Genomic DNA, 12,894 nt, shown 5'->3' on the forward strand with positions numbered 1-12,894 from the left:
CAAATCGAGCGTTCCGTGTATCACTCACACGCTGCGTGAGCCGAGAGCGCTTTCTGTCTCTCATTCATCCCAGTGAAGGCTGCTCACACTTTTTTCTTCTTCTCTGTCCCCCCTCTCGCTTACTTCAAGCTGGGATAGCTCGCTTTGTGTGTGTGTGTGTGTTTTCTCTCCCTCTATTTGTTTTCTCTCCGCGGTGCCTTTCGCGCGGAGTAGTGGTGGATGATATCAACAGAGCTTCGTTCCTTCTTACCTCCGCGATACCGAGGATTGGAGAGGAGTCGCTAGGGGACAAGCGCATCACGACAGACGGCGGCGCGAGGGAGTTTTTCTTGGAGGGGGACATCGCAGCTTAAGACGAGGAACAAATCAAACAGCTACACTGGGAGGACTGGCGCTAAGTTTTGACGGATTTCGCGGTGCAGGTGCGCAGGTGCATCGGGTTCGCGGAGAGGAGTCAGTGCCTCTGCGGAAGGTGAGCGATGGACTCTAAACTCCACCGTCGCTATGTCCCCCCATCAGTTTGTTCATTGGATGACTTGTTGTATTGATTGGCCTTGTTTGATTTTTTGTTGTAGAATACCTAAGTTCTTACACCACTCAGAGCATCACGTGGAATTGCTGGGATACTCATCGTCGGTTTGGGGAAAACCTTTGCAAACTTTGTTTTTGTTCTCTAACTGTAGGCAAACCAGAAACGTGGTATCAGTGTATGTTGACGTACAGCCATGCTGCTGCATGGTGTCACAGGTTTTCATCTAATGCTCATAACATCTTTCTTAGCTGCTTTATTATTTAAAAAAGCAGCACTTTGAGTTATTTATTATTCATTCATCCACTGGGGCCATCTCTGAGTGTGTTGAACATGATAAGTTAAACTGATGTGGAGAAATCTGATTTGGGTCTGCAGCTAAAAATTGTTTTCATTGCCGGTTAATCTAGGTTGTTAATTTATTTGTCTGATCTACAAAATATCAGAAAAGCCGTCAATCACAGCATGCCAGAGTCTAAACATTTGCAATCTAAAGAGTGGAGTGACACAAAGAGAGCATGCAACACTAGAAAACATGAAACCAGAGAACAGATGGACTGCTGGTTAAATGACTTTAATGAAAAGTGCATTGCTGAAATAGTATTAGATTAATTTTCTTATTGGAATGATTTAAACATCCCTGGTTGAGTTCACTTTTCAGTTAAGTTACAGAAAGTTGAGCTTGAGTTTAAATTGTGTGCAGGAAATTTTCTCATTCTGAAACTGTTCAAAGCATCTGGTCCACATTCAATGACTTCCTGTGAAACATGAAAATGAGACGCGTCGGATGTAATATGGATTAGTTTTGATGCTGCTTCACTGCTCCATATCCATTCTCATTTAGAGCACTCTTGTTGCTAGCATCTGTCACTTTGGGAGGAATGTCCAGTCAGCTTGATACCGGGTGTCTGTAGCAGAGTGATAAGAGCTTATGGTCTTTTCAGGCATTCACCTACCCGTCAACAGGACAGACACACACATACAGACACACATAAACAGCACAGGCTTTCCTTAAAAATCCCTCACTTAAGCACGATGTGATGAAATATGAATTTGGACAATTACACTTACTAATATCACATGCGGCCATCATCTCAGTGTCCTTTTCAGTCTTTTGTTTTGTCCCTAAAATGAGCATATATGACTTCCACTGAGTGGCACTGATTCAGTTTTTCCCACATTTGCCTCAACTGTCCGAACAGCACTGAACCTTCATGCTCTGTTTACATGGAGTTACACTATCGATCACAAGTCATCGCAAGTGATCTTCAGTCCTACACTGTGATCGATTCAGCCAGCACTGACTTTTACTGTACTTTAGGTCAGTGCAGCAGGAAGGCAGGCAGGTGGGCTGGGTCTCTGAGCACTGGAACGGAAAAGAAAAACACCCTCTGAAAGCAACAACTAACTAATCATTCATATCACTGTGAAATTTGTTAAATAATTACAGTAAAAGGTTCCCAGTTCAAAAATATGAGAGCTAAAGCAAATGAATTATTGCAAAGTGCCAGTTTATGGACATAGATTTTAAAAAAAAGTGTCTGAGAGGATTTAAAGTACATAGAGTGCTAAATCATCTACCACTGCTTTACAACATATTCATTTATTTACAATGGTAAATATGTTTTATGCTTTACATTCTATTGTATTCTTCTCTTTCGGGTTCATGAAGAGTATAATGGCTCATTTAACGTATTGTTATTGACGTGAATAGAATTGTTCCAGCTATTTGTGCCAGTTCCCTCTATGATGAACAACAGAGTTCATAGTCTAATTAAAGTTTTTAAATCACCCTTCAAAAAATAAAGCAAATTAACAGGCATGCTCATTATGCCACACATTATGCCGTGCCCTTGTTCTTCCCAATTCTGAGGCGTCTAGAAGTATGGTTGCCTATTTCATTCTCCCCCTTGCTGTGCCTCTGTCTGAGCCTCTCTGGTGAAGAATCTGATTAACCAACTGGCATAATTCACCCTGTCCTAAAGGAACAAATGGAAGAGCAATGTTGTTCTTGAAGAATGGCCCCTTTTTCCTTTCTAAATATAAATAAAACATATGAAGGAAAAGACACAAACGCTGACACACACACACACACACACACACACACACACAGAGTCCGAGGGCAATAACTGAAGCTGTGATGCTCTTGAAAGACGCTGCAGCTTCATTACTTTCTGTAATAGGACAATGATTGATTGAGCGTGTGCGTATATACATGCATGTATATGTGTGTTTATCTTCCCGGGTGTGCGATTGGTCCATTTTCTTTAGGATTGATAGAGCATCATGTGTAGGTGTGCGTCTTTGTGTGTATGTTTTCCTCTCAGAGTGCTCCATAGCAACAGGCAGCATATCTTCTTCAAATATCTTTTTCTCAGTCACTGTGAGCCCTGACCTTACTGCTCACTGTGTGCTGTCTTTGCACGGGTGCATCTGCTTCTGTGTTAATAAGTGTACGTGCAAGAGAGACCATGTACAGTACATCAGTGTGTGGGCCATTTGGCCTCTCATTAATAGCAGCATAGTAAGTAATATGGACCCGCTCGCTCTGACTGTCTACACAATCAAGATACTGAGTCCGTCTCATAGCAGCATCAATGCATTGCCAACTAGAGCTTTTTGTTCTCCTTTTTCTCTCAAACAAAGTAGATATCATCAAAACTATGCAATACTGACATTGATTTGTAATGCTTTGAACAAGTGGCAGTTTATCATTTTTAGCCTTTTTTATGTATCTCTCAAAGGAAACAAGAGCGACATCTCAAATATACATCTTGACATGGTTGTCGTGTTGTGTTAATATCGGGGTTAGACTAATAACTGGTTACGTATTTCATATCCGGGCATAGCAGCTCTTTAGAAATCAATTTTCTTTTGCTCCATCACCGTGTTAGGAAACTGGCCTGCTGCCAGATAGGGAGGGAACATGGGGAGGAGAGGGGAATATTGTGGGTGCATTAGTGAATGAGCAAAGAAAAAAAAATGCTTATCAGATGTAGAATTCATGCTTTTGCTTTTTATTTCTTTTTCAGACTCAGTTCTCAAAAACACACTCACACCAAAAGGAACAGATGCAAGTCGAAGAAGCAAAGACACTTTATACAGGCTATTTATATAGGCTAGGTGCTGCAAGGTCATACCCTATTTACTTCATGCCAGTGTGTGTCTCTGTGTGTATACATCTGTTTGTGTGATGCACAGCATGTTTTTTACATTCAGTCATATCAGTATCACGTTGCTTTGTGAGGACGTGTGTGTGGCCATCCATGCACACACAGCGTGACCACAGTGCTGCGAGTGTGCTAACTTTGTCGATAGCAGTACAATGTTCATGTGGAGGCTGTACAAACTCATATACCTATAACCTTGCTGCTCTATAAAAGAATCGGTGCTGTACTGTATTGAAAATATTTCTCAAACGCGAAATAAAAACCAGCTTTTCATTTTTAATTGGATTCCCAAACTCACACGAGGTGCAACTGCAAAGTTCCATAACTCTGCTTGATTTAAAGTTATGACCATTCAAGGTCATCTCTTATTGCAGGGCTGCACCGCTCCCAGCTGTTATTCTTTGATCACTGCCTGCAGCCCTGTTCTGATCTGATCACATCTATAAATTTACCATCAAAGTGACACAGAGAGAAAACGTCTTCTCTTGTCAAACTTACCTAGCTTTTATATGAAGGATCACCACTGATGTTTAAACTAGGTCTTTGGCTTTGACCCAAAACCAAAACACTCACTCCAAAAATGCCATGGAAGTGAGTGTTTATTAACGTTTAATGCTTTACCTCCTGAAAGCTTGCTTGACCACTGAAGCTCTTTTTGCAACTGAGCAGATTCTGTCATATTTCAGGCCTATTTAGTTAACAAGAGTGATCTCTGCCTGTGGAGTTTGACTTGGAAAAAAACCAGGAAACAATTCTATTGCTCATATATCCACATCTTTATTGGCACATACTGAAGTGTCAAAACGTGGATATCTAGATTGAATGAATACCTGCCATAGGGGGAGAGGCGGGTTACACTCTGGGCAGGTTGCAACTCTGTTGCAGGGCTAACACAGAGATATACATATGGGCAATTTAGAATCACCAACTCAGCCTAACCTAACCCCACTAACTGCATGCAAGCCAGAATACCTAGATGAAACACAGGGAGAACAGAAAGCAAGAAAGACCTTGTTGTGAGGCAACAGTCCTAACCACTGTGTCATCATGCAGACTTGTGGAGGAAAGCATTATTTTAAAAGTTACCGAATGTTTAAGTTTTAGCTCAACTTAAAATGGCTTAAAGTTTTAGTTGCTTTCTTGTCTGGTTAATTTCAACATGGAGTTTATTCCCTTTGTTTCAGGAGTTGAGCTAGTTGCAGTAATCAATCTCATTAATTGCTTCCCTGATCTTGGAGCCGCAGCTGATGGAAGTACAATTCTCAAACAAACACCCAAGGGCCAAGCAAGCTCTAAAAGTCAAGCCTCTATTTGTACTGAAATTTAAAAAAAATTAAAAAAAAAAAAAAGCACACTGAAAAAAAATCTCTACAGTGCAAAATTTATACAAAATTAATTGTCAAATTTGAAGTTGCAGGCAGCATCCTTTATCACAACTGCAGTTACCAGGCTTGGCTCTGGGCAACTGAACAGCTCTCTGCGCATACACCAGCAATTAGTGGTGTACAGTATTTGTACGCTTTAATGTTGCATCAGATAATATTGCCTGCTGACATGCAAGAGTAAAATTGTCACGCAAAAGTAACATCAATGGGTTTGTCACTTCAGCTTGCATTCACACACTTTACACAGGCACACATTACACACATATGTAAAACAGAAGCCCTGTGACTGACAGATGATCGTACCATGATGTCTTTGTAACGTCCTCTGAGGATGTAAATAGAAAATCAACTCTCAGCTGTATTGTACTGTATCTACTCACACACCTGCTTCATAGTCAGACATGCGATAAGAAGACATGCAGTTATTTAACTGAATGATGCTGTGGGATAATCTGTATGTATTGATGCTTCTGTGAATTTTGAAGCTAAACAAGCTTGTTTTGGTAATTAGGAAGAGCGATTGGCAATTAGCTTTATGAAATCATGTCAGAGTTATGTGGCTTGTGTCGTTTTAGTTGTTCCACTAAATTTTATGCCCGATTAATTTTTTACTTCTGTGTCTTTCCAGTATGTTCTCATATTGTGTGCATCTCCCTCCTGCTTGGTCTCAAATGTATATCTTTCGCATTGAGGTGCTCTTGGGAAATCTGTCTGCTTGCTCACTTCTGCTCTAATCTGCTTGTATAATATGGTTTCTAGGTGGAAAAAAAGGAACAATATTATTCCTGAATGACTTTTTGTTTGGACTTGGGAAAATATATTCATGAAAATACTGACTTATCTTTAGTGCCTTGATCCCACTTCCATTCACTGCCTGTCAGAACAGGTCTCTGTGTGTATAGCTGCTGCCATAATGTACACTGAGACAACCATTAAAAGCCAAAATCCTTGCAGCATGTTCTTTTGTACAAAGTTCCTCTCCACTTTCGTGCTTATATTGGATCTTCAGACTGTTCTTTGATGTCACATAGTTTTTTTGGGGGGGTGCCATCCAAATACCAAGTCTGCATTTTGTCAAAAGTTGTTTTACCTTTTTCAAATAGAGATTTTAAAATGAAAACATGTCCAGAAAGTCCCATAACATAGAAAAAGAACATCTGGCCAAAAGGGGGCAAACTATATAAGCATATAAAAGGAAAATCCAATCAGTTGCTAATGAAACTGATAAACCCCAACAGTTTTGTTGCTTTCTAACATGGCATTTCCCATATGTTAAAGTAACTTAACAGCCCCCATTCAAATTTCAGGCTGCCTTCGGTCTCCCACCATTAACTCAGTTTGCCTAGAAGTCTGTTACTGAATACACACACACAGGCAGAGAGACACTACGCGGAAATGTGAGCTGTTAAACTGCAAACCTAACTTTGCCCAGGATAATGGTCTTCTTTCTCCCTCTAATGAGCCCATATTATGGCCTAAAGGGTTAGATCTGTTATTAATACCATTAACAACTAATGGTCCACTGAGAGAGATTTTCAGAGATAAAACTAACAGAGTACCCTCATGAATACAAGGGTCTCATCAAGCCAGAGAGGTTATAAAATATAAATGCATTGATAAATAGAGATGACTAATAGACACTTTCACTTATGGAAAATCAGACACACACAAAACACAAAAGCACCACTGAAGCTTTTGATCTATTCAATCCACACCAGTACCGATCTGCCTTCAGTATCACTGCCTTCAGAACCAGTCTGTCTCTCAGAAGTACAGAGGAGCTGAAAGGAGAGCGTTCAGATAAACTGTCTTCACCAAGCTGACTGACAGCATAAATATTCTTAATGGAAACACTAAAATGAAGCAATAAACAGTGTTGATAGATTTAGTCGTTTCATTGATCGCTTTGTATTGACAGCAAAGCCAGAAAACAGGTGCATAATCAGAGTCTAAACTCTAGTAGTCTGTGTGGATTGGTGCATTTAATAGAAGTAAATATCTATGTACCAGTGTACCTTAAAAAACTGAATATCGTCAGATGCATCTTACCTGTGCTAACTGTGCTTTCGTCTGAAAATGCCTCTTTTCAGATTTAAAAGAATTTTGTATTTCATTTGGAAATCGGGGTCCCAGAAACTGGAGGAAGGATTGAGAGGCACAGAATCCAAAGTGTTTGATGTCCAATGTGAAGTTTCCACAGTCTATGATGATTTGGGCTGCCATGGCATCTGCTGGTGTTGGTGGTGGTTGGCTCACTGTGTTTTTGTCATAGACAGCAGCCCATATTGTGTATTCTGCTAAAAAGACATAACACCAAAACCATAAACATTGTTAAAAGGCTCAGTGATTCTAATGAGCTCAAATCAGCTACAGCTACCTGAGCTGCCAGCCATCTGTCAAAGCTGCCAAACCCCTAATAAGTTACACTGAAAAATTCTTGTGCGTTGCACAATAAACGTAATTGAGTCTGTATGCTAAAGGCTGACTAATCAGGAAAATGTGTTTTTACAATTTTGTTTTGTTTCTGTTAAGCTTATTTTGTTAAGTCACTATTACTGTTATTATTACTATTATAATGATCATCTCCTTGGCTGGGATAAGCTCAGAATTCACATATACATCCATCTCAAATATTACATAAAATACCAGTATATACCTCTTGGACGAATGTGAGTCTCCAACTTTAAGTTTCACTAAAATTCATTCCAGTAGTAAGGTGCATAATACTGCAGCTTATCTCCTCTTCTCTCCCAAGAGTGGATAAGTCGAGCCTACACCATCTTTCATGAATAATCCCTGCCCTAAAGGGCATATTTCCACCACTGGGAGAGAAAAGAGGCAAATGAGATGAAGATAAGAGACAGTGAGATAAAAAGCATACTGTGACTGTCTTTGACTAACAGTATCAGAATTAGGGATTAGATTGGTTGTACCATGTGAGTGATTACACACTCGTTGTTTTCCAAAATAAGTGGCCAAAAATGGTGCTGCGATCCGTATTTATGTCATTTAAACTTTTTTAAACAGTTGATGTTATGAAATTTCTTACTTTAACATTGCAGTGGCAGTTGTCAAGCAGTCACGATTGTTGTGCATTTATATTGTGTGCTCTTTGGTCATGGCTGACAGAGAAGATTGTTTTAAAAGTCTGGTATTTTCTTTAATTAATGAACAAACAATTTAAATGAATTAAAAAAAGGAAAGAAAAAAATTCAAAGATTATGTGCATGCAAACAGTGTAATACCTACAGGGTCAACATTCAATTCAATTCAAATCAATTTATATATTGCTCATTTACAACAACAGTTGCTTCAGGTAAGATAAAGATAAAGACTTTATATAACACAGAGAAAAACAGAGAAAACCCCAACAATTAGATGACACTTTACGAGCAAGCGAAAACTCCCTTTTATCAGGAAGAAACCTCCAGCAGAACCAGGCTCAGAGGAAGCAGCCGTCTGCCATGACTGGCTGGGGTTGAGGGTAGGAGGATAGGACCTGGAAGACAGCCAGAGATTAATAATAAGTAATGATTAAAATCCTGACATTTTATAAATCTAGAGCAGTCCAGCTTTTTTGACTTATACAGAAAACTGGCTGAAGTACTGACCTCGGTTCAAGGTAACATTCACTCCTCAGTCATTATAGAAGGAAACTCAGACAAGAAGTATAGCATCTCAGAGCTGTCACCAAGGTTATTGCGAGAAGATTTCAGGAGTTGACGGTGCAATTGTCACTCAGATTCGCAACGCAAATTGATGTGTGAGAACTGTAAAATGTATTAAAAGGCACAAATGCACAGAAAAAATGCAGACATAAATTTAGAAGATCACACAGCCAATTTTGGAATAAAGCATTGTTGATTTTCTTTCTGCATCGCAATCACACACTCTCTTCTTTTACTTCTTGATTGAACTTGTTGAATTTAACTCTGGGGGAACAGACGGGACCTCTGTTTCCATATCTTAAGCTTTTGGCTTTATTTTTTTTTATTTGACAGCAAATCCATTTGCTTGTACCCACGCTGTATTTGAGGTTGTGTACGTATGCAGTTTGCAGTATTTAACAAGAATAGTACAAAGTAAGCTCCTGCAGTGCAAACAGAATGAATGTGTATTTGGATTCAGACTCTGGCTTCAGCTCCTTTGAAGACTTTGTTCCCTCAGTCTATTACCTTTGATTGCTACTGTACAAAGCGGAGGGTTATGAATCTTGGAGCGTGTGTGCATGTGTTTGTGTGTGTTTGTGTGTGTGTAGGGGTTTGACAAAGGGGAGACAGTGTTGGGAAAGATTACATTACCAGGCGTGAAACAAGAAAAAAAACTGTAATGTGGAACATCAAAGTGACGCCACAGTGCCTTTGCGATATAGGGTTCCATATTATTAACCTCCAACCCTTGCTCTTGTCATTACGGCTTGTGACTCATTCGACAGGCCATTGGCTCACAGGCTGATGTCAATATTTCAACGTCCGTATGCATAATTTGACAGTTAAATGAGGGGAGCACTTTATTTTGAATGAGATAGAAGCTGTATGAAAATGTGAGCACAGAAAATGGAAGAGGAGGAGAGACAGTCCAGCTCACAGCAGCTACCCCCTGATGGAGCATAAATGAATAAACTGAGAAATGGGGGAAGGGAAGATAGGATCTTGTAAAAAATGTCTCAGTTTTTTTCTTTTTCACCCTCTAAGTTCATCTTAAGGACACATTTTATGTATCTGTGATAGGAGTAGTGTCTCTAAAGTTCCCCACTGGGCAAATACTTGATGCTATATGTTTGTCTACAGTAGGGTAGGGCTTTATTACACTATCTAGTTGCAAGTACTATTACAACCTAATTAATATTCTAAGCTTATGTGACAAAAACAGCCCCACTAGCTGCATTTATTAGAAAGAACAAAAAGTTCCTTCTATTCCAAGGCCAGCTATTTAATGAAGAGTGGGCCAGAGGCTGAGATTCTAAGGAAGTTTCAACGTTCACATCGATGTTAAATACTTGATGTGGTCTTAAAAGAGCGTTCCCTTTTGTCTTTATATTCCTTCCGATGAAGACAGAAGGTTTGTGCATGTGCCGGCTAAGACTCATTTACTTTTTATAGTTCTGTCCAATGGAGTTTGGAGGTTTTTTCATTTTTAATTGGAGATGCTGTTTTTGTTTTCTGTCTTCACTTTAACTCTTAAAGACTTTTAACTTTCTTTCACATTTTAATTCTAAGCCTTGTTTTTGCTTTCATACACTATATTGCCAAAAGTATTGCCTAGTCTGCCTTCACACACATATGAACTTGAGTGACATCCAATTCTCAACCTATAGTGTTTAATGTGACGGCAGACCATGCTTTGCACTATAACAGCTTCAACTCTTCCAAGAAGGCTTTCCACAAGGTTTAGGAGTGTGTTTATGGGATATTTTCTTTACCATTCTTAAGAAGCTTATTATTGGGGTCAGGCAATGATGTTGGATGAAAAGGCCTGGCTCACAGTCTCCACTCTAATTCTTCTCAAGGGTGTTCTATATGGTTGAGGTCAGGACCCTGTGCAGGCCAGTCAAGTTCTTCCACTCCAAACTTGCTCATCCATGTCTTTATGGACCTTGCAACAACCCCACACCATAATCCCTATTCACCAAACTTTACACTTGGCACAATGCAGTCAGACAAATACTGTTCTGGCAACCGTCAAACCCAGACTCGTCGATCTGAAGGCCACACTAAGTCTGGGGGTTTGTACTGATTGTTTATATGAGATATTCATAGAAGCAGTCTACCTAGGTGCTTGATTTTATACATCTGTGGCCATGGAAGTGATTATAACACCTGAATTCAATGATTTGGATGGAGGAGTGAATACTTTTGGCAATATAGTGTACTTTTCTCAAACCTTGTGTGCTACCCTATCAGGTTCCAAGCTCTTCACATCTATTGCTCTAGCAGACCCTTCAAACCCCTGTCCACATCTGCATGGGTATTCTGAAACACATCTTTTCTATGTGTTTTGGCCTTTGGTCCACACATTCATTGCATTTTAGGTGACTAAGAGTTTTTGAAAGGTTCCATCTTGGACAAAGAAAATGAAGATTTTCTCTTGAAATATCGAAACCAAATTAACTGATCTTCTTCATAGTATAATACAAAGCCAACAACACAAAGCAAAGGTGAAAATCAGCACGAAGACAGTGATTCTACTTCAGAAACATGAAGAGGTAGAAAACAGCGGCTGCAGCCTGACTGCTCATCAGTTTTTTAATTGTTGAAATTCAGGGCCTGGCTGCTGGGCTGAGGTAGGCATTTACTTAGTTTTAACATCACTCTGGGTTCCTGGCCAGCATCCTGTCTGTGCAGATGCTGTGTCAATCAGCAATATTCTTCACTCTCATTGGTAGTTGATACAGTGGCTCGCTTGTTGAGAATGTCACAGAATGTCATTCCCTTTCATGGTTACAGCAATTCAATTCCAGTGTGTATCCAGCTTCATTAGATCATCTGACAACTTCACATCAGAACCTTTTCTCTAGAATGTCACAATGAGATTTCCATTGTGTAGGAGGACCAGGCCTCAAGGGCTGGTGTCCTGCAGTATTTAGATGTGTCCTTGATCCAACAGCTGATTTAAATGGCTAAATCGCCTCCTCAACATGTCTTGACGTTTTCCAGACTGGTAATGAACTAATCATTTGATTCAGGTGTGTTGACCCCGGGTGATATCTAAAACCTGCAGGACACCGGCCCTTGAGGCCTGGAGTTCCCCACCCCTGTCCTACACCAAAGCAATAAAAGAGAAATAATATATTTCAAATACATTTCCTGTGTAGTAGCATGACTTTATACTTGGAGGACAGAACAGGTAGATTGTGAATAGGTAGACTTCTAAAAGGACAGTTATTGGTGTCATCAAATGTACAGCCTTTTGTTGCTCCCATCCCAATTTTTTTTTAAATGTGTTGCAACCATTGAATTAAAATTACTTTATCTTTTTCTTATTTCTTTATTTTTCAGGGTTCTATTGTAAATACAAACTAGAGTAACCATTGTCATTCTGAAATCATTTTATTTTGTTTTTATTTATATTTTGCAGTCTCCAAACTTTTTTGGAATTAGGGTTATATATTGAATTTTGGTTTAATAAGTAAAATGACTGTGAAACAGTACTGTTGCAGAATTTTCAACACTTTATTTAATTATTTATTGGACAAAGTCACTGCAAGTCTACGAAAAGCCACTAAATGAGTTAAGTTTGCAACAATGAGGTGAACTGAAGCATAATGATTAGTACAATGAGTCCTTTATGAGCCCTAATATACCATTTTTGCTGATATGGTGGCATTTAGCTGATGAGATTCTGTCACTAATAACACTTTTTCAGGATCAAGTCTAAAAAATGACATGTTTCATTTAAGTTATCACTGAAACTGTTTGCACTATCAACAACCTTTTGATGCAAGTGTAAGACAAATAATTACTTTCTAAATTGCATTTCTGTCTGTTCATGTCAATTCAGGGAGCGAAAACTCTAAAATGCAAGCTCTATATGGAAAGTTTTGGCAGTACAACAGTTGCTGTCCTTCAGCTACAGCATGCTGGGAATTGTGAGCTGGGCAGACTGTGTGTGCCATTTTTATTAAACATGCACAATTTGTTAACTCTCACCAGAAGTTAAGTCTAGTTCTTAATCAGTCTTCCTATGTCAACAGAACACATTACCTCTCTGCTGACTCTGTACAGTGCAGTGCGTCAGCCACTTCTCTTTTTACAAATTCTGTCAGAAGAAAATCACAGTGGATGAAATCTTTGAGCTGCCTCTTCTAATC

The 12,894-nt window shown here is 39.4% G+C and overlaps 1 protein-coding gene across 1 annotated transcript in view; it reads left to right on the forward strand.

Annotated features, from left to right (window-relative positions):
- The first annotated feature begins 350 nt into the window (after positions 1-350).
- Positions 351-12,894, forward strand: part of LOC308388893 (zinc finger matrin-type protein 4) — a 75,178-nt gene continuing 62,634 nt past the window's right edge. Inside the window, exon 1 of the mRNA XM_080869864.1 lies at positions 351-472. The gene's annotated coding sequence lies outside the window, so the exon portion shown is untranslated. The remainder of the gene's footprint in view (positions 473-12,894) is intronic.

Source organism: Rhamphochromis sp. 'chilingali' (genome assembly GCF_963969265.1).
Source record: "Rhamphochromis sp. 'chilingali' genome assembly, chromosome: 20".
NCBI classification, from domain to species: domain Eukaryota; kingdom Metazoa; phylum Chordata; class Actinopteri; order Cichliformes; family Cichlidae; genus Rhamphochromis; species Rhamphochromis sp. 'chilingali'.